The sequence below is a fragment of the Danio rerio genome, chromosome 12, assembly GCF_049306965.1.
Source record: "Danio rerio strain Tuebingen ecotype United States chromosome 12, GRCz12tu, whole genome shotgun sequence".
NCBI classification, from domain to species: Eukaryota; Metazoa; Chordata; class Actinopteri; order Cypriniformes; family Danionidae; genus Danio; species Danio rerio.
Window position 1 is genome coordinate 32,044,425 of NC_133187.1, and position 19,079 is coordinate 32,063,503.

General features: G+C 36.1%; 1 protein-coding gene and 1 long non-coding RNA gene across 17 annotated transcripts in view; one reads left to right on the top strand and one right to left on the bottom strand.

Annotated features, from left to right (window-relative positions):
- LOC108191726 (uncharacterized) overlaps positions 1-19,079 on the bottom strand; it is a 95,480-nt gene that overhangs the window by 39,482 nt on the left and 36,919 nt on the right. For 4 of the 9 annotated variants that reach the window (XR_012388053.1, XR_012388054.1, XR_012388052.1 and 1 more), the window contains 2 exons: positions 16,668-16,871; positions 8,369-8,496 (listed from right to left, as the gene is read on the bottom strand). This is a non-coding gene — a long non-coding RNA (uncharacterized lncRNA). Of the gene's footprint in view, positions 1-8,368; positions 8,497-12,570; positions 12,660-16,663; positions 16,872-19,079 lie in introns of all 9 variants that reach the window. The other 5 variants (XR_012388059.1, XR_012388057.1, XR_012388055.1 and 2 more) reach the window with 3 other exon arrangements.
- Positions 1-19,079, top strand: part of afap1l2 (actin filament associated protein 1-like 2) — a 79,430-nt gene that overhangs the window by 11,401 nt on the left and 48,950 nt on the right. The gene's annotated exons all lie outside the window — the stretch shown is intronic.

Consider the following 19,079-nt stretch of genomic DNA (forward strand, 5'->3'; position numbering starts at 1 on the left):
CAGAAGTAAAACATCATTTGAAAATTACAGAAGTTAATTGGTTTGTGCCACTGTTACTTTAAAGATTCTTTAATTTCTGAGGCGATAATGAAACATTAAGAGAACTAGTCAATCCTAGTAAATAAACCTTCAAATCAAGCAGGATGATTTTCAGAGTGACATTTCTATATAGTTTATGGTACATTGTGCAATGTTATAACTGTAAATGTTATTCTGCCTCATTTGTTTTATTTTGTCTAAAATAAAAGCAGTTTTTAATTTGTTCAAAACCACTTTAGGGTCAGTATTATTAGCTCCCTTAAGCAATCTTCAGAACAAACTTCTGGCTACATAATTCCAGATCTACAGAAATACGTTTTTAGAATGAGCCTATGTTGATGATTTGCCCAATAACCCTAACTTGCCTAGTTAACCCAATTAACCTAGTTAAGCCTTTAAATCGCACTTTAAGCTGAATACTAGTATCTTGAAACAAATTTAATAAAATATTGTATTGTCACCATGGCAAAGATAAAAGAAATCATTTATTGGTCATACATCCGTCTTGATTTTAAGTCCCCATACAACAACAACAACAAAAACAACAACAACGCTCTATTTCAGTATCTAACTCCTATAGTTCTCATGGACCAATCAGTTTTCATTCAGACATACAGAAGTAAAACATACAAAAGTAAAACATCATTTGAAAATTATAGAAGTTAATTGGTTTGTGCCACTGTTACCTTAAAGATTCTTCAATTTCTGAGGCGATAATGAAACATTGGGAGAACTAGTCAATTCACCAGAATCTTCATAACAAGCAGGATGATTTTCAGAGTGCCATTTACACTTTCTTTTTGGTATATTATGCTATAACTGTAGATGTTATTCAATTCTGCAATCGTGTGAATTATCGTACCATTAACAATAATATACAATATAAGAGATTACGCAGCTTCAAAAGGTTTACATGGACATCAGTAATTGAATCATGTACTTTAATATACAGGGCAATAATATGATTAAGGTGTTTATATGAGTTGCTTTTAGAAGGTTCCCTTCATGTACCAATTTTACATGTTACAGCACATACAGTAGTTCAGTCTACGTCATTATGTCACCACACTCTCCAATGTTTCCTCCATAGATACATGTAATTTTGGTGTTTAATTAAAAAATTTTCATCTTTAACTGCAACATTTTTTCAGCAGCATTTTATTCATGCCGTTGTGACAAACTCTGAGGTATTGGATGTCAGTATGAAGTAGGACTGGTGGGAAAGTGCTGTTTTAATGGAATATGATACCACACGCCGAATTGAAAAAACTCCACATTTCCCAAACAGCATAAAAATGTTTTGATGGAGGGTGTGACGAATCTCTAAGAGTTAACTGTGTGTGTACAGAGGTAAAAAGTCCTACACTATGGTAATAGTTTGATTGAAGTGTTTACATGTTTGTACTGCACCTCAATAACGTGACTAAAATTGGCATACTCAACATGTCTTAATTCAATTTGTGTTTATTACGACTTTAGTCTAATAAATGTCAAGAAAAATCTGTTTACATAGTACAATGGTTCTCAAAGTGGGGGTCGGGACCCCCAGAGGGGTCGTGGGACAAAGAAGGGGGGGGGTCGCCTGGTGATTTCCAAAAATAGATTTATTTTTATTAAACCATAAGAAATACCATATTTTACCCATAACCTACTGAAAAGAAAAAAAAATAGTCGTTTATAGCTACCATATACTAAATAGTCACTATAGTAGCTTATAGTTCTGTTGGATTGCGATGAATTATATTATATTACAGACTAGATTAAAGAGCAATAGCGTCAGATGCAGCAGATTGATTTTATTACACCAGGTTAAACTTTTTGGCCCATTTACAGCACTCGACCCAATAGACTTGGGTCTATTGGTGTGTGTGTTCACCATTGCATGCAAGGTTTCTGTATTATATTGGGGGTCGCAAGTCACTGGCATTGTAATTTTGAGGGTCGCAGGCTGAAAAGTTTGGGAATCCCTGACATAGTAGACTCTTAATCAGAGTATTGTCTTTACCGTATTAAAATCAGAACATGTACACGTGCTTAATGATTACAATTGGAGCTTTTTTTGTGGAAGTACACACGTTCTGCTCATAAGTCTCAACAATAAATCTTTCTTCTCAACATGATGTCAACTGCATGAACCAACAAATGTATTTTAAGGCTTGACAAAATACTCTAGACATTGTTTCGTTGATGGCCGATGAAGATCAATTTTGTACGGAGTTACATCAGTCTTTACTATAATGAAACTGGAACTGCAGACGACATGTTTCGGCAGTGCAGAATCCGCTCTTTCTTGCAGGAGACAAAAGCTTCATTTATTGTGCACTTTGATCTTGAAAACTTTGAAGACCTCATGAAAGCTAATATTCGGAAAACGAAAACATAATAGGGGCACATTAAAGGCATATTTTGGCTGGGCTGTCTGCTACTGCCCTGAGAACTAATCTAATATTTAGATATTTATCTAGACTTTATTTTAATAATATACCATTTTAGTTACAACAGTGACGTGCAATGGATTGTTTAAGGATATATTCAGGGTGTAGTCATTAGATGACACAGCAAAATGTCTCAAGAGTGTGGATTTTACCTTCATCAGATAAGATTCAAAGCCGTGGGCTTTTTTGGCATGTTCAAAAGCATTGCAAAGCTTTTCAGAAGAATAGATGATGTGATGCATAGTTGCACCCACACAGTGTTTTATATAGTTTAACTTTCACAGCTATTTTCACTCTAAAGTTTCTGTGTATCAAATTCAGTGTGAATTATAAGCATGCGGTCACAGACCAGACAGATAAATCATAAGATTTAACCGGTCTACGTTTATGTCCTCATCTACCTGTTTGATCCTTTAGTGTTTGCAATGTAATCTTAGAAAGCTTTGAAACACGATTACCGATGTTAAAAATGTTGTGTTCTTCTTTTTGTGTTTGGGTGCTAGACACATCTATTTTCTGTGGATTATGATACTATAGTGATGTATTATGAATTCCAGCAGATCTATCCATAACTCGCTCTCTCCTAACCTGTGATTTTTAATAGTCTAGACAAAAGAAAACATTTTGGCTGTGTTTGATAAGGAGTAATTGCCGGAAATGGAATTTGTAGCCCAGGAATTTTTTTTTTTCCTGAGCAATCTGATTTTCTGTTACTAGTGCTGCTGATTGCTCAGTCTAAATAAACTGAAATGTATAAAGCGGAGCCAGCAGACCAGACTATAACATTGAGCCATATGCAGTCAAATTTTAACTCGCTGGCAAATAGATGGATGTTTAAGTGCATGGGTGTGATCAGCTGAAATGTGACACAGTACGTTTTAATTTATGTAGTGCACAATTACATGTAATTGATGCAATTTTACTGAGTAATGTCATTTGGGTGTGCGTATACATGTTTCTTTAAGTAAAGATTTGTTGTTTTTTGTGGTTGTGTTGCGAAGAAGTCAAACTATTACGTTCTCATTACACATAATGAAACCAGTGAATAATTGCCTATTTGTGTTTTGGTGCCGGTTAAAGGGGTTTGAGTGGTTTTTTTTGTGTGTGTGTGTGTAAAGGCTGTTCTAATGATGTACAGTTAGTCCTTTTGGTTTTGCGTTTACTGGCAAAATCATCAACTACAGGAGCTTTCTGTGCTGTAAACGTAAAAAAAAAAAAAAACCTATATAGTGTAAAAAGTACCTGGATGGGGTCTTTGGACTGTGGGAGAAACCGAAGCACCCGGAAGGGAGAACATGCAAACTCCACACAGAAACGCCAACTAACCCAGCCGAGGCTCGAACCAGAACCTCAACTTGCTGTGAGGTGACAGCACTACCTACTGCGCCACTGCCTAGTTTTTAACCCTTCTTCTGGAGAAAAATCAACATGTTTGTATTTTCTAAGAGAAGTCAGGATCACTCTTGGTTTATTGTGCTCCCTGCAGTTAAAAAAACACCCTTTTTGAGCTTCAAAATGCAGTTAAATGAGATAATGTTTATAATGTTTATTAACATAAATGAGTTAACTGTGTTTTGGGAGCGGTGTTTTGGGAGTTAACTGTGTTTTTAAAAAAGTTTTGGAGCATCTTGCAATGTAAAAATGTTTTTTGTTTTTTATAATTTCTCAATAAGCGTAGTTTATTATTAGGCTATTCATAGGCTATATTTGTGTATACAGCTGATGTAAAAGTATTTTTAATGTTTAAAATTTATTTACGCTACTGCAGAAAAAAATACTGTTTTCATTGTAACTGAATGTGTTTATTTAACTATTATTATTAACTTGTACTAGTTTAGGTGATTGACTGCTGGCATTTTGAAGGATGATGTAACGTTAACGTAAGTAGCTATGTAGTCATGAACTTTGAATTTGTCTTTCTGCAGTTAATGCACTTTAGAAAGATATCACTTTGACAGATTTCTTGCGTTTCCGCTCATACAAGAAAACAACCGGTTGTGTTTGTTGCAACGGGCACTGTCGCTGTCCACTCGGAAAATACAACCCGTTTGGTTCACTCCACAAGCTTACGAGCTGTGTGTGTGAGAGTCTGTGCTATGTGTGCGTGTGCTTAGGGTGAGCTTCTGCTGAGAAGGCTTTTATACTTGACGCGCTCGCCGGAAACACGAGCATTTCTCATGTGAGATTGCCAACTGTGCAGACGAAAATTACAAGTTAGAAAAGATTGGTCAGTTAATTATGCTACTGTAATTAATGTTTATTCAGCAATAGTTCTCCAGTACCGATAGCAGAACCGGTAACATCAGAGCTTATTGATACTTTGGTCTTTTATAAGTAGCACTGATACCGATAAAGTACTGAGATTCGATACCTATCCCTAATTATGACAAGCATTTGATTTGTTTTTTTTTTTATTAAACAGTGATGTGCATGAGAAGAAATGTTTAATAGTGTCAGTATAACTACTCTAGCCTAAATAATGCAACAGGGAATTCAATAATGACAAATGTCTAATTTTACCAGTAAAAAAAAGGCAAGCAAATGTCTCGCTGAATCATGCAGCGGTGATACAAAGTGTCTTATCTGTTTATTACCTCTCAACAATGCACCAATTCTCACCTTGTGTGTCAATTTACTTGTTTATACAAACACTGACTCAAAAATTTCAGGCTACTCTACTGTGCAGATCCATCTTCAACTTGTGTGTTGTTTCCAGCATGTGACCTACATGACATTCAGGCTTGTTTTGAGTGTTTTTTTAAGAGATATACAACAGCTTGGTGGTTCTGTACTGCTTTTCTGCGGTCTCAGGATGGTTAGTGTTGTCTATTCCCTTTAAACAAGAACAGAGAATGCTATGCAACAGCGAACACCAAACAACATTTCCAGCGCTGTGGCGATCGCCCTCCCACATGGCATTTTCAGAGATTGAGGTTTTGACTTGAGAATCGAATAAATGATGCTTCATGACACGTCGCCTTGAGCTGAGCTAAGTATATGAGCCACAGCTGGAGCCGGGCGGTATTTTAAGTGTCAGACAGGAATTTTTTTTATTTTTTTTTTTAAATCAAACCACTTAGGACACTAACACAAGCCAGAGCAGCATCAAAATGCCACTCGATTTAAACTTGTGTTTATTATCCAGGCTCTGATACAGCAAACGCTCTGTGGCTTCCATTCTGGGAAGAGCAGTGCTTAACCTTACAATTTACCATGTGTCTAAAATCAGTTCAATAGGCAAGAGGAAAGAGGAAGACAAACAATCACAGCGACGATGTGCGCAATGCAGGATTGGTTTTTCTGAGGTTTTCCTCGTTCTTCGCAAGATTTCTTTGTTGAACTTTTGTTTAAAAGGCCAGAAATAGTGAACAGCGGGTTTAGTAAACACTTTCAAACACCATTATTCTTTGATCTGGAAAAAGGAAGTGGATTTTTTTTCTACATAAAAAAGAAAATCCCTTTTGTGCTGTGGTGTTAGACAGGTGTGGTCATTGTCTCTACACTTCCTACAGTCAAAAATACATCTTTCAAAAATACAAGCTTCTCACAAAAGCTGCATTCATTTAATTAAAAATGCAGTAAAATATATAGTATTATATTATTACAACTTAAAATATTTATTTTTATATTGAATGTAGCTGAAACTTTATTTATTCTTGTGGTTTAAAGATGGATTTTTGGCATCAAGTCATGAAGTATTCATTGTCACATTATCCTTCAGAATTATTCTTATATGATCCACTGATCAAAAAACATTTTATAACTATTAGTGTTGATATTTTTTGTAGAAACTGTGATACTGTACTAGGGTTGGGTATCGTTTGGGGTTATTTCGATAACGATGCTAAATCGATAATTTTAAAATGGTACCATAGCCAAAATGGTGTCTGAACCACTACTTTTGAGCCATAAAATTATGGTGGATGACTCTAGAAAAAATCCTTTATTTGAAAAAAAAAAAAATGATTTAATCATTTTAACTGGACAATATAATTAATGTTTTAAAGTATGCAGCAATTCATATTTTATATACTTGAATTGAATTGCATTAATATATTTCTTTTGAACATTTGTGCTTGTTAGCATGAATTCAAGATTTGCATTATGTAATTAATATTACATTAGCTTACTACTAACCTGTAGAAAGGCTGTCATCAATATCAGGGAACACCTCTTTTCTAGGGTTGAGGCTTGTGACTATGTTTACATGAACATCAGTAATCTAATGATTTGCCTTAATCTGAATAACACAAAATTTGATTAAGGTGTTTACATGAGTTGCTTTTAGAATGTTCTTTTTATGATCCCTTTTTGGATGTTGTAGCACATAGATTGATAAACGTCATTGCGTCACCGTGCTTTCCATGTTTCCTCCGGAGTTTCATGTAATTTCGAGGGTTTCATTTTTATTTTGTCGACTTTAACTGCAGTTCGGCAGTTTCACTTTCATTGAGCAGCATATTGTTCATGCCCTGTGATAAATAGAGGTATTACATGATGCATTTTGTGACGCGGGTGTCTGGGTCCTTTAAGGTAATGAAAAATTGCTGTAATGGTATTAAAATTGGAGTGATAGTGTCCATTTAAACGAACTCAGTGAAAGTGCCAGATGATGTCGCAAGCTTTCAAAGACATCAAAAACATTCTTCTGCCTTTAAGTTGAGTCCCTGTGCCCTCAAATGCTTCATTAAGTTTGATATGTTTCCCCCCTTACATGCAACTTTTGTAAAACATCAGCTTCACAATGCTGTGTCAGAATCCTTGCTTGTAAAATATAGCTATACTTTAGAGTGCTTAGTTTAGGCAAATTAGACAAATCTAATTGTGTGTGTTGATGAATCTAAAGGGAGTTGCTTACCGGATGCACTGTACTGCATGCGTTGCCTACATGCGTTGCATTCCCTAAAGCAACAACAACAAACATCTGACATCGCTGACAGTGTCCGTATTTCTCAAAGTTGTTTAGAATTAAATGTTTAGAATAATTTTATAGCATCATCATTTATATTTAATGACATTTTAATGACAAATTCAATTTGTACCACTGTAGTTGAAGTTAAGAAAAAATATTAATGGCACCATGTAATGTAATGAAACATGTAATGAAACTCATAACACCATTCCAATAGCATCATGAATAACATATTCATGACAGATATATTACAAGTTATGTTCTCTTGCTAATGTCAAAGAAAGGTTGTGATGTATTTGTTTATGTGTAGTTGTCAAAGACATCTCAAACTATGTCTTATTTGCATTTACACTAACAACTGAGTGAAAGACACGTAAAAGACAGTTGTTTTAGGCATGAATAAAGTCTCATTCATAATAATGACATGTTTTTATAATGATTATAAGTGTGCCCTGACCATCTTATGAACATCCCCTTCAAGTGTTACCAATGGTTCAATTGTGAAATTAAAGACATGTGTAATGTAAAAATGAATGCTGCTTAAAAAATAGATCGGTTTTCAGAAAACCTTGAAGCTGGAAAAATTATTTGAAGATTGGTAATTCAAAGAATCATTGTTATTGAAAGCAAATTATCATATTAGAGTTATTTCTAAAGAATTATGACACTGGAAATATGGAGACTGGAAATTTAGCTTTAAAACCACAGGAATAAAATATTTTAGCAATCAATATGAAAACAGTTTTACAGGTTTTGCTTTGTTCAATCAAGTGCATCCTTATTGAGCAGAAAAAGCTTCTTCTAAAAATCATACTAATTCCAACCTTTGATCTGAAGTGTTTTGAATCGTAACGTACTGCCCTTCTCCTGTTTATTTGCGCGCTAGTCTGTCTACCGTGTCACTGTCAGACCCAAGTTTCATTACTCTGAGGAAGTGTAAGCAGTTGTAGCTCTTTCAGGGACACATCATGCTCGCTCTCACCGTTTGCGATGTTTATTGGGATCATGGCCAAACTGTAACCAGCGAAAAAACTCGGGCCCTTGTTGGACTGAAGTCAGCTGACTCCACATTCCCATGGTCCTTCCAGAGAAGGGCATCGAAGTCAATCTCTGAAAACACACGGCAGAGAAAATGTTTGGACAACAGCTCAGCTGAGCATCATGGGAAGAGAATCGATGACAGTTTTAAAGGGACAGTTCACCGCAAAATTACAATTCTGCCATTATTTACTCAACTTCATGTCATGCTTGACTTTATCACTTTATTACATGGAGAATCAAAGAAGATATTTTTTAATGGTTATGTCCTTAGTGACATTTTTGTTCTTTCTTTCTTTCTTTCTTTCTTTCTTTCTTTCTTTCTATCAGATCTTTTGTTTAATAAATTTGGCTGTGGTAATGCAAACAACATAAATAAAAAAATGCCAAAAAGTCTTTTTAATTATTAATTCAATATTGTTTGTTATTTTTTATTTCCTTTTCTATTTCTTTTATTTTACTTTCGCTTTGTTAATAAAAACAGTTTCACTACATGAGAAATTTCTACACTACCTGACCAAGGGAGTCCTGCAAGAACGCTTACTTTGCCATTCCATTCATTCATTCATTCATTTTCTTGTCGGCTTAGTCCCTTTATTAATCCGGGGTCGCCAGAGCGGAATGAACCGCCAACTTATCCAGCAAGTTTTTACGCAGCGTATGCCCTTCCAGCCGCAACCCATCTCTGGTAATCATTGCCATTCCAGATGCCTTTATTATTGAGTTATTCGAGTCATTGCAGACATGTAAAGTATGGATGCAGTCCTCGAAGCTCATGGGAGTCATATTAGTCATATTAGTAGAGACAATATTAGTTATTTTTCCACTGCACCATAACTTTATATTCTATACTATACATTATTTCTGTTAAATGACAAGACTTTTGACTCAGCAAAGTCCGACCTTACTGTTCTAATTAAATAATTAAAAATCAAGGCATGATCATATTGTAATAAGTGTCAAATAAGTAATCTAGAGTCCTTTGCCTTTCAACTAGAAGTCAAGTTATTATTTGTTGTTCCTAAAACATGGAAAGGCAAAGTCAACATGTGCTTATCTTTGAGTACATGGAAAACAATATTTTTTTAATTCTTTTTGTTTCTGTTTTTAAGACAACAGTCACATTATTTAAACAAATGTCGAAATGAAATATCTAAAATGAACGATTTTCTTTTCTGTCAGCTAAAGTAATGAGAAATAAAAAAACAAATTATATGTGCAAAGAAATTACCATGAGAAAAAAACTAATCTTGCATGATCAGACATTGGATTTGAAAGTGAATATAAACTTGAAAAGAAAACTGTTCTGTGGGTGAGAAACCAAAACAATTCTTGTAAAGTTGATGTTGATGCTAACTACAGCCACAACCTGTTTCAGTTTATTGTTAGAACCACATTTTACTCCTACAAACAGTAACATGCATGCTAAGCATACATTACAACTCATATTTGACAAAATGTGCATATATTGAATAAATTGTGTGCATTCTGAACACTGAACAAACGTACAAGCTTGTTGTGTCCATTGAGCTTGTCTATTTGTTTGTTTGACGTCTTTGTCAGGGATTTCATCTTTCATACAGAAGGAGTTATTTATGCGCTGAATAGATGTTATCTGCATTTGAGGAGGCGGACATGAATGCTTTATTAAATACTGCCTTCTTAAGCTCTGACTTCCTATTGTTTTCAGTGCTTAATGTCTTGAAGCATCAGAACTCTCGGTCAGAGATGTTGTTTAGTATTCAATTCAATTCAGGTTTATTTGTTGTAATTTTACAATAATTATTGTTTTAAAGCAGCTTTACAAAAGGTGCACATTATTGCATTACAATCAAAATCAGACAAGTTAAGGAGTTGCGTATGTGGGTGGACATTATATACTGTATAAACATAGTTAACCTGCAGTTGCAGTGTGCGCAGTTTAGTACTGTTGGCTGTTGATCATATGGTGGTAGCTATGCCTAGGAAGACTGAAAATGGATTTCCTTCTACAACTAGATGATAGTTTTATATTGGGCTTGTTGACAAGTCGGTAGCTTTATTTATATCAAGTATTTATTGTAATATAATTTTGCTATGTTGATTCAGGCAACATAAAGTTTAAAACGAAGCTATATTTTGACATGAATTGTAATTTTTAGTCTGAGTGCAGTGAGACTTATTAAGCAGTGAAAATTACATCACACAGAACTGAACTGACTGAACTTCAACTCTGAAAATGGGACTGACAAAGTTTCAACCTACTAGAACTTCTATGTTAAACTGCTTTGACATAATTCTACATTGTAAAAGTGTTATAGAAATAAAAATGAATTTAATTTAATTGAATAGATTTTCCACTAAATACAAATATATTTTTTTAAACTTGTACTATTTCTCCACAATTTCAGGTTAGTTTGTGAAGCTTTAAATGATTAGGAAAAACCATTAATCCAGATTATTGCGTCATATACCGCCCCCTTTCCAGTTGAACACATTTGTTGCTCTTAAAGGCGCGAAAGACTGCATGCTTCTGTGTGTGTTAATAATACATTAATACATTAAACATATTTATATAAATGTAAATAATAACATAATAATATTTATATACATGTTAAATATATAAATATACATAATATAATTTAAATATATATATACTATACTACCCGCATATATTTTTAATAATAATCTGAATATGTATATTAGTAAATTATATTAATACAATAGATGCGATGGGGTGGCGCAGTATAATGCTGTTGCCTCACAGCAAGAAGGTCGCTGGTTCAAGCCTCAGCTGGGTCAATTGGCATTTCTGTGTGGAGTTTGCATGTTCTCCCCTCCATGTTTCCCCCACAGTCCAAACACATGCTGTATTGGTGAATTGGATAAACTAAATTGGCCGCAGTGTATGTGTGTGTTTTAGTGAATCAGTGTGTATGGGTATTTTCCAGTACTGGGTTGCAGCTGGAAGGGCATCCGCTGTGTAAAACATATGCTGGATAAGTTGGCAGTTCATTCCACTGTGACGACCCCTGATGAATAAAGGGACTGAAGAAAAATAAATGAGTAAATAATATAAATACATTTTTATTTGCTTGTGGAGTGAAATTAATATTCCATACAATATCTAACTAATATGTGTAATATAATGTTATCAATTTGATTAAAGGGCACCTTTGGTGAAAAATCTACTTTTTAAGCTATTTGGACAAACATATGTACATATATAGTGTATAGACCATCATATTGGAGTGATATAAACACACCCAGTCCTTTTTTTTTTTCAATTTAACAACATAAAAACGGTGGACCAATTAGAGCGGTTTTCAGACCGACCGCAACTTTACGTAGGAGTGCGGTCCCCCCGCCCAACCGGGAATAAAAGGTCTGTTCAGTTCGCTAGGATCAGCAATCATCATCAAATGTGATCAAGAGTAAGTTTCACATGTTTAAAATGTTTTAAAACAGAGCACGTGCGTAAAGAAGTACAGCAATTTACTTTAGCTTTACTTCATCAGCACAGCCACGTGTCAGAACAATTATAAAAGAAGACGCTTCAATCCTGGTTTGTAAATGTTAAATCAGTTTTATCCACACAGCAGTGGAGGTTAGCCTGTATCCTGTCACATTTGAGCGCGCTCTGTTTGTCTGCCTGTCTGTGTGTGTGTTAGTGTGTGTGTGTGCGCGTGAACTTTGTAACGATATTGCGTGTGACTCATCAATGCATTTTCACAACAAATACTGATTAGTAAAGTTCTTACTATAGTATTTCTCACAAACGCTACGTGAGACCTTCTTCCTTTAAGTCTGTCTGTTGTCTGACGCAGCCAAGGGAGGAGATTAAAGCACGCGGGAAGGCACGTAGAAAAAGTAGGCGGGGAAGACTCATCTTAAAGGCACAGTACGACAAAACCACCCCCTGGTGGAAATACGTATACTACAGGATCTTGTAAATGGTATAATGAAAAAAACACATTCTAGAGATGCAAAAGACTTATATTAAATCTGAAAAAGGGGTAACCTAGGTGCCCTTTAAAGTTTTAAATCCAAATAACATTACACATTTAAAATTCTAGTATCACTGCTTGAGATTTCAAGTCAACTTTACACAATTTAATGTTTGTTTGTTTGTTTTATTGTGCATGTTAGACAAAGGTGATTATCTACCTTAGTTACTGCAATGAGTAACCCAGTTCAGACTTGAGCTATTTGATGACATCCGTTCTACTCTTTCCAGAGCCTGAATGGCAGATTATCTGCTTGTAGAGAAAGACAGATATTGCTTGTTATTGCATCATTGAACTGAACTGGGCCTCTCCCTCCTAAAGGCAGAGCAAAAACACTAGATCTCCACAGCAAGAGGGAAGCGAACAGCAGCGTAAAGCTACAAGAGAAACATCAACATAGGTTAAGGCACTTTATAGGTCATTGCACTAGTTTAGAAACTACACAAGTTATTATTTAACCAGTAAGATATGAGAAGCTGCAGTGTAAACATAGTCACGGCTAAAGAGTTTTTATACAGGAAAGCATCTGCAGCTTTATATGTTGTTGTATTTCTGGTTCAACAGAAGCGTTGACTGCTGTGTTGCTTTTATTAAAGTGGTGCAATTTGCTCTGCAATTAACAACACAGTGTATAAATTACACCTTCATTTACTTTTTAAAAAATTCAATTACTAATAATTGTATTTTCCTCAACTTTTACTGACCGCAGAGCTATACATGTTGTATATACAGATTAATGAAGGTTTACACTTTTTGTCAAATTAGTAAGTAAAATTAAATGATTTGTCTATTCATTAAGTAAAATCACCTTCTCATTAATTTATTCATTTTCTTGTCGGCTTAGTCCCTTTATTAATCCGGGGTCGCCACAGCGGAATGAACCACCAACTCATCCAGCATGTTTTTACGCAGCGGATGCCCTTCCAGCCACAAACCATCTCTGGGAAACATCCACACACATTCATTCACATACACACTCATACACTACAGACAATTTAGCCTATCCAATTCATCTGTACTGCATGTCTTTGGACTGTGGGGGAAACCGGAGCACCCGGAGGAAACCCTCACGAATGCAGGGTGAACATGCAAACTCCACACAGAAATGCCAACTGACCCAGCCGAGGCTCGAACCAGCGACCCAGCAACCTTCTTGCTGTGAGGCGACAGCACTACCTACTGCGCAAATGCATCACTACAATAACTTCTCCTTAATGCAGTCAAAATAATGAGAATATTTCCAGCTCAGAAATGTACAGCTCGGCATCGGGATCTTCATTTATGTGCTTCCATGAATTTTAACTCAGCAAATAATTTTTAAAGCCAATTAATTAAACCTAAAAGTAACCTGCATTACATTTTAGACATCATTACTTACTTTTTTAAGTAATACCTTTAATTTAACTCGTAACTCGTTACTGTTGCCTTAGCAGCCAATTATCTTGCTTTTCAACATTTAAATACCTCATTTGTGCTAACAATCTGCATGCTACATTTATGTTTGCAGAAGCAGCGTATAATATTCTGTCTCACATAATGTTTATAAATATAATGCCAATATACACTCACCGGACACTTTATTAAGTATGCCTTACTAGTACTGGGTTGGACTAATCCTTCATAGCATAGATTCAACAAGTTACTGGAAATATTGCTCAGAGATTTTTGTTCATATTGACATGATAGCATCAGGCAGTTGCTGCAGATTTGTCAGCTGCACATCCATGATGCAAATCTCCCATCTCTACCACATCATAAAAATGCTCTATTGGATTGAAATCTGGGCCCGGTTTTTCAAAAGTAATCCACTAGGATTTTGGATAAGAGATTGGATCAAATCTTGAAAATGGGTTTTTCAAAAGAAAAAACGGATTGCCTAATCGGATTAGATCACGTAATCCAATCTTGGTTTTGATCCGGATCAAACCTTTAGTTTGGGTTTTTCAGACCTTTTTTGTAGGATTTGGATCGCTTTGATCCAAAAAACCTGGATTAAACTGATCCCATCAGAAGGGTGGATTCAGCGTGGATTTCATGCCTAAAATGTAATGAAAACTTAAAAATTTATTAAATAATACTATTTTTGAATCATGCAGTATATAACGAGATATACTATTTATTAATAAGGTATGTATATCCGTCAGGCTATAGTGATTATAGGCTTTAACGTATTCAGCCTTTCAGTATAGGCCTACAGCAAAGAAGAAAGAGTTTGGCCTCATAAAATAATCCCCCAAACAGCTGTCAAAATTGACCAAAAACAATAAAAAATGTTCTGTCACTAATTTATATATATATATATATATATATATATATATATATATATATATATATATATATATATATATATATATATATATATATATATTCATCACAATGGAAAATATTTTTCTTTTTAGAATATTTATCAGTGATGCATGCAATGATAACAGAATAACCAAAAATAAAAATGCAAAGAATGGCAATGACTTTAGATTTCTCTTTCAACAATTGCAAAAAGAGACAGAAAAGGCAGAAGCACAGCTTCATCTGGCAGAGAACAACTGACTCTGACCAAACTGCAGCAAACCAAGACCAGACTTGAGATCTGCCTCCTAAAGGCTGCGCTCAGACAAGCTGGTCTCTCCACATCAGATGAGGAAGTCTAAAATTATTGTGGAGTTTTTGACATTAAGTCTTTTTTATTTACATCTAAATTTGAAACTTATTATAAATATCCTCAATGTACAGTGTTGTAGGTCTCAGATGAGCGGACTGCTGGAAGAGGATGGGGTGGGGTTTTTCTTGTTTTTATTATTTATTATTATTATTTTATTATTTATAAAATTTTCTTAGTTTTCTTTTCAAATAAAAATAAAGTTATATTGACCCCACACTGGCTATTATATTTGTTGCTCTTTACACAGGCCTGTCTATCTACATTGTGATTGAGCACTGGTAATCCAGATTTAGTGATCCTGAAAACTTCCTATCCGGATCAGATTGATCCAATCCGATGTTGCTTTGAAAAACTGGCTCAAAAAGTAAGCTGGATTACGTGATCACAGATCGCAAAAACAGGATAACTAAATCCGGATCAATTTGATCCGGATTAAACCTTTTGAAAAACCGGGCCCAGGTGACTGTGAAGGTCACTAGAGTATAGTGAATAACAAGAGAACAAGGCAGGATGAATCATTGCTTTTGTGTTGTTGACACTAAATTCTGACGCTTCTTTTATTGTCCAATATTGGTGAGCCTGTGCGAATTGTAGTTTCCAGTTTCCTGTTCTTAGCTGACAGGAGTGGCACCCAGTGTGATCTTCTGCTGCTGTAGCCCATCCGCTTAACGGTTCAATGTGTTATGCATTCAGAGATGCTCTTCTGCATACCTCGGTTGTAACGAGTGGTTATTTGAGTAACTGTTGCCTTTCTATCAGCTCGAACCATTCTGGCCATTCTTTTCTATCCTCTGGCATCAACAAGACATTTGCGCCCACAGAACTGCTGCTCTCTGGATATTTTCTCGTTTTCAGACCATTCTCTGTAAACCCTAGAGATGGTTATGCTTGAAAACCTCAGTACATCAGCGGTTTCTGAAAGACAATACCGTCTGACACCGACAACCATGACGCGTTTAAAGTCACTTAAATTACCTTTCTTGACCCTTCCAATGCTTGGTTCGAACTGTAGCCGATTGTCTTGACCCTTTCTACATGGCTTAATGCATTGAGTTGCTGCCATGTGATTGGCTGATTAGAAATTTGTGCTAACAAGCAGTTGGTCAGGTGTACTTAATAAAGTGGCTGATCAGTGTATATAATAATCAATAATCAGAAACCAAGTAACAGATGTTTGATGTCAAGGACAAAAACATCAACAATGCCAGATACATATTTATGACCATATTAAATCTCTCAAAGAGTTATGACAAAAATATATTGTTGTTATTGTTATTATTATTAATATTATAAATAAACATGTAAGGCATTATTTGAGCCATGGAATTGCAAACAGTTATAATTTCTCATCATTGCATTACATAAACTTAATCTTTGATCCCTTTAAAATTTTAAGTATGATAGGCAAATATTTAACTGAACAAGAAAGTGATGCTTAGTAAGTAAACCAACAACCAGCACTCACTCATATGTCATCTACATAACAAAATCAAGACAAACAACACATTTCATTGTACTAAAAGACATGCAGTGTGGCTAAAAGCAGCTCAATAGCTTCTTTGCCCTAAATTAGATGTAAACAGCACATGATTACCTACTCTTTCTGTTTCATTTCTGTTTTTGACTTCTTGTTGTGTCCAGTATGGTCTTGTTTTGCTGGAAGGCAGAACAGAGTATGGCCTATATAGTCAGCTGTGGGACGTCCGGTTTGCTGCTGACCCCTGGAGGGTGTGTGGGTTGAGAGACAAAGCCTCCTCATTTACCCGTCCCTCCAAAAGCCATGACGAATGCTTGACCTCCACCTGCAGACATACAGAACACCAGATAACATCAATAGCAATTAGCAAAACATTCAGAGTGTTTTACATAATGAGGAAATAGTTGGCTTTGTTATGAAACCCAGTTGGTTTAATATACATAATCAGGGCTTGACATTAACTTTTTTGATCATTAGCCACAGTGGCTAGTAGTTTTCCAACATTACTAGCCACTCTGCATTTTGACTAGCCACAGTCTTGTTGTTGGGAAAATATTTTTATATGCATAAATTTGACTTTGACATGCTAAAATCACTAGATTTAGATTTTGTGTTTTGTCCACATGCCTCCTCATTCATTTCACATTTTGTGTGTCATATATGAGCTATGGTTTCATAGTGTTGTGTTACAATTAGTTTTTATTTCACGTGACTTTTCAGAACTTATAATTAAGGATTTACCAAATTTATCTCTGACCACACCAAACAATAATTATTTCTTAGCCAGAAATTTTAAATGTGTCAAAACAAGCTAAATATAGCTGTATACTATACTTTTTATTTAATTAAACATTTCTTAACAAAAAAAACAAAAAAACAATTGACTTTTAAAAATAATTATTCTCATGTATCAAAAATATGCACAGTAATCTATCCTTGCTAAAGGTTTCTCAGATCACTAGTTAACTACACATAAATGGAGAGGTTATCTCATATTAAAGCAATGTTGTTGTAAATAAAGATTATTAAACCATATAAACAAAAATACCTGTTAGCAAAAGAAAGCAGGTGAAAAACATACTGTGTGATAATGAATGGATGATCTCACATGGTTAAGGCTAATTAATAATTTGTTCGAAGCGAAAGCAACGGGTGCTGCTTAAAAGACACATTTGGAGCTCTTAAAAGCAGCAAGACTGTGGGTGAATGAGCATAACTTTTTGTCTGTTCTATATGAAAGAGAACCGGTCACAGCAGCGTTCCAGGCACGGTTGCTTCAAGCAAGGAAACAGGAGCACGCACGCGCTTTAAACAGTCGCGCGCATCACATCAGCTGTTAGCGCGAGTGATCATCTCATACCTCTCATATACCTCTCATTCGGTATTCACTTGCTTTCTATTGCTTGCGCGAAAGCAATTTTTTTGTTAGTCGTGCTGTTTCTCGATTCTATGATCAGATTTGCACGCATATTGGGTCATCTTTATAGTCGAACCCTGCTTTAAAGAAAACGTTCGAGGTTACTAAAGTAACCCTTCGTTCCCCGAGGAGGGGAACGGAAGCACTATAAGTGGATTTGATTTGTAAAATCCACGCATTGGGAGGTTCGGTTCAGAAGCTACTCGTCTGAAAGAGTATTGAACGGGCCAATTAAGAATGAATTGGCAGCGCAAGCCTGCGCAGGTGAGCGGCATAAGCAATCAACTGAGTATATAAGCTCACCTGGCGCCAGCAGACGCTATCCTTTTTAAGCTGAAGAGACTTTCAACAGCTAAGGGACAGTCATTATGGCGACGGAGTATAGTGCTTCCGTTCCCCTCCTCGGGGAACGAAGGGTTACTTTAGTAACCTCGAACGTTCCCCTTCGGGGGGAACTTCAGCACTATAAGTGGATTTGATTTGTAAAATCCACGCATTGGGAGCCCATTGAAAGCGCCATAATGACTGCACCTTACCAACACCCCCGATGAGGAGATAGTCAAGCAAGCGTGACGCACCCGCATCATGGGGGGCGCGGTCCTCCAACGTGTCCCTGGCCCTAATTTATCCTACTTCAACAGAAGTTTTACGGATTAGATATATTTTTTGGGAAGTCGTGAGCATCTAGATAATTCTAGGAAAATACGACAGTACGTTGGGAAGCGTGCAATCCCGATAGGGAGGACGCTGCGGAGGCCATCCGTTACCCAAGGGGGGATAGATGGCAGAATTTACATATGGACTAGCCCTAAAAAGGGGGAGTACGCATAGCAAAAGAGTGGTTAGCGGGGAGGGAAGACACGGGTCCGCCCAGGGGGGGGACTTAACCGTGGCTGAATAAGCATATGGGATCGCCTAGTGGGGACCACGCATAGCAGGCACCTTTACCCAAAACGCGGGCTGACCAGCGGGCAGACCTACAACGTAGTGGGCCAGCAAGTGACTCCTCCGCTGAGTCAGTGCTGGGGGCCACGGAGGAATCTGCAGGGCTCACCTGACGGGGAACTTTACTGACAGATAAAAAGGCGCACGTATCTCCGTGTTAGGGAAAATGGC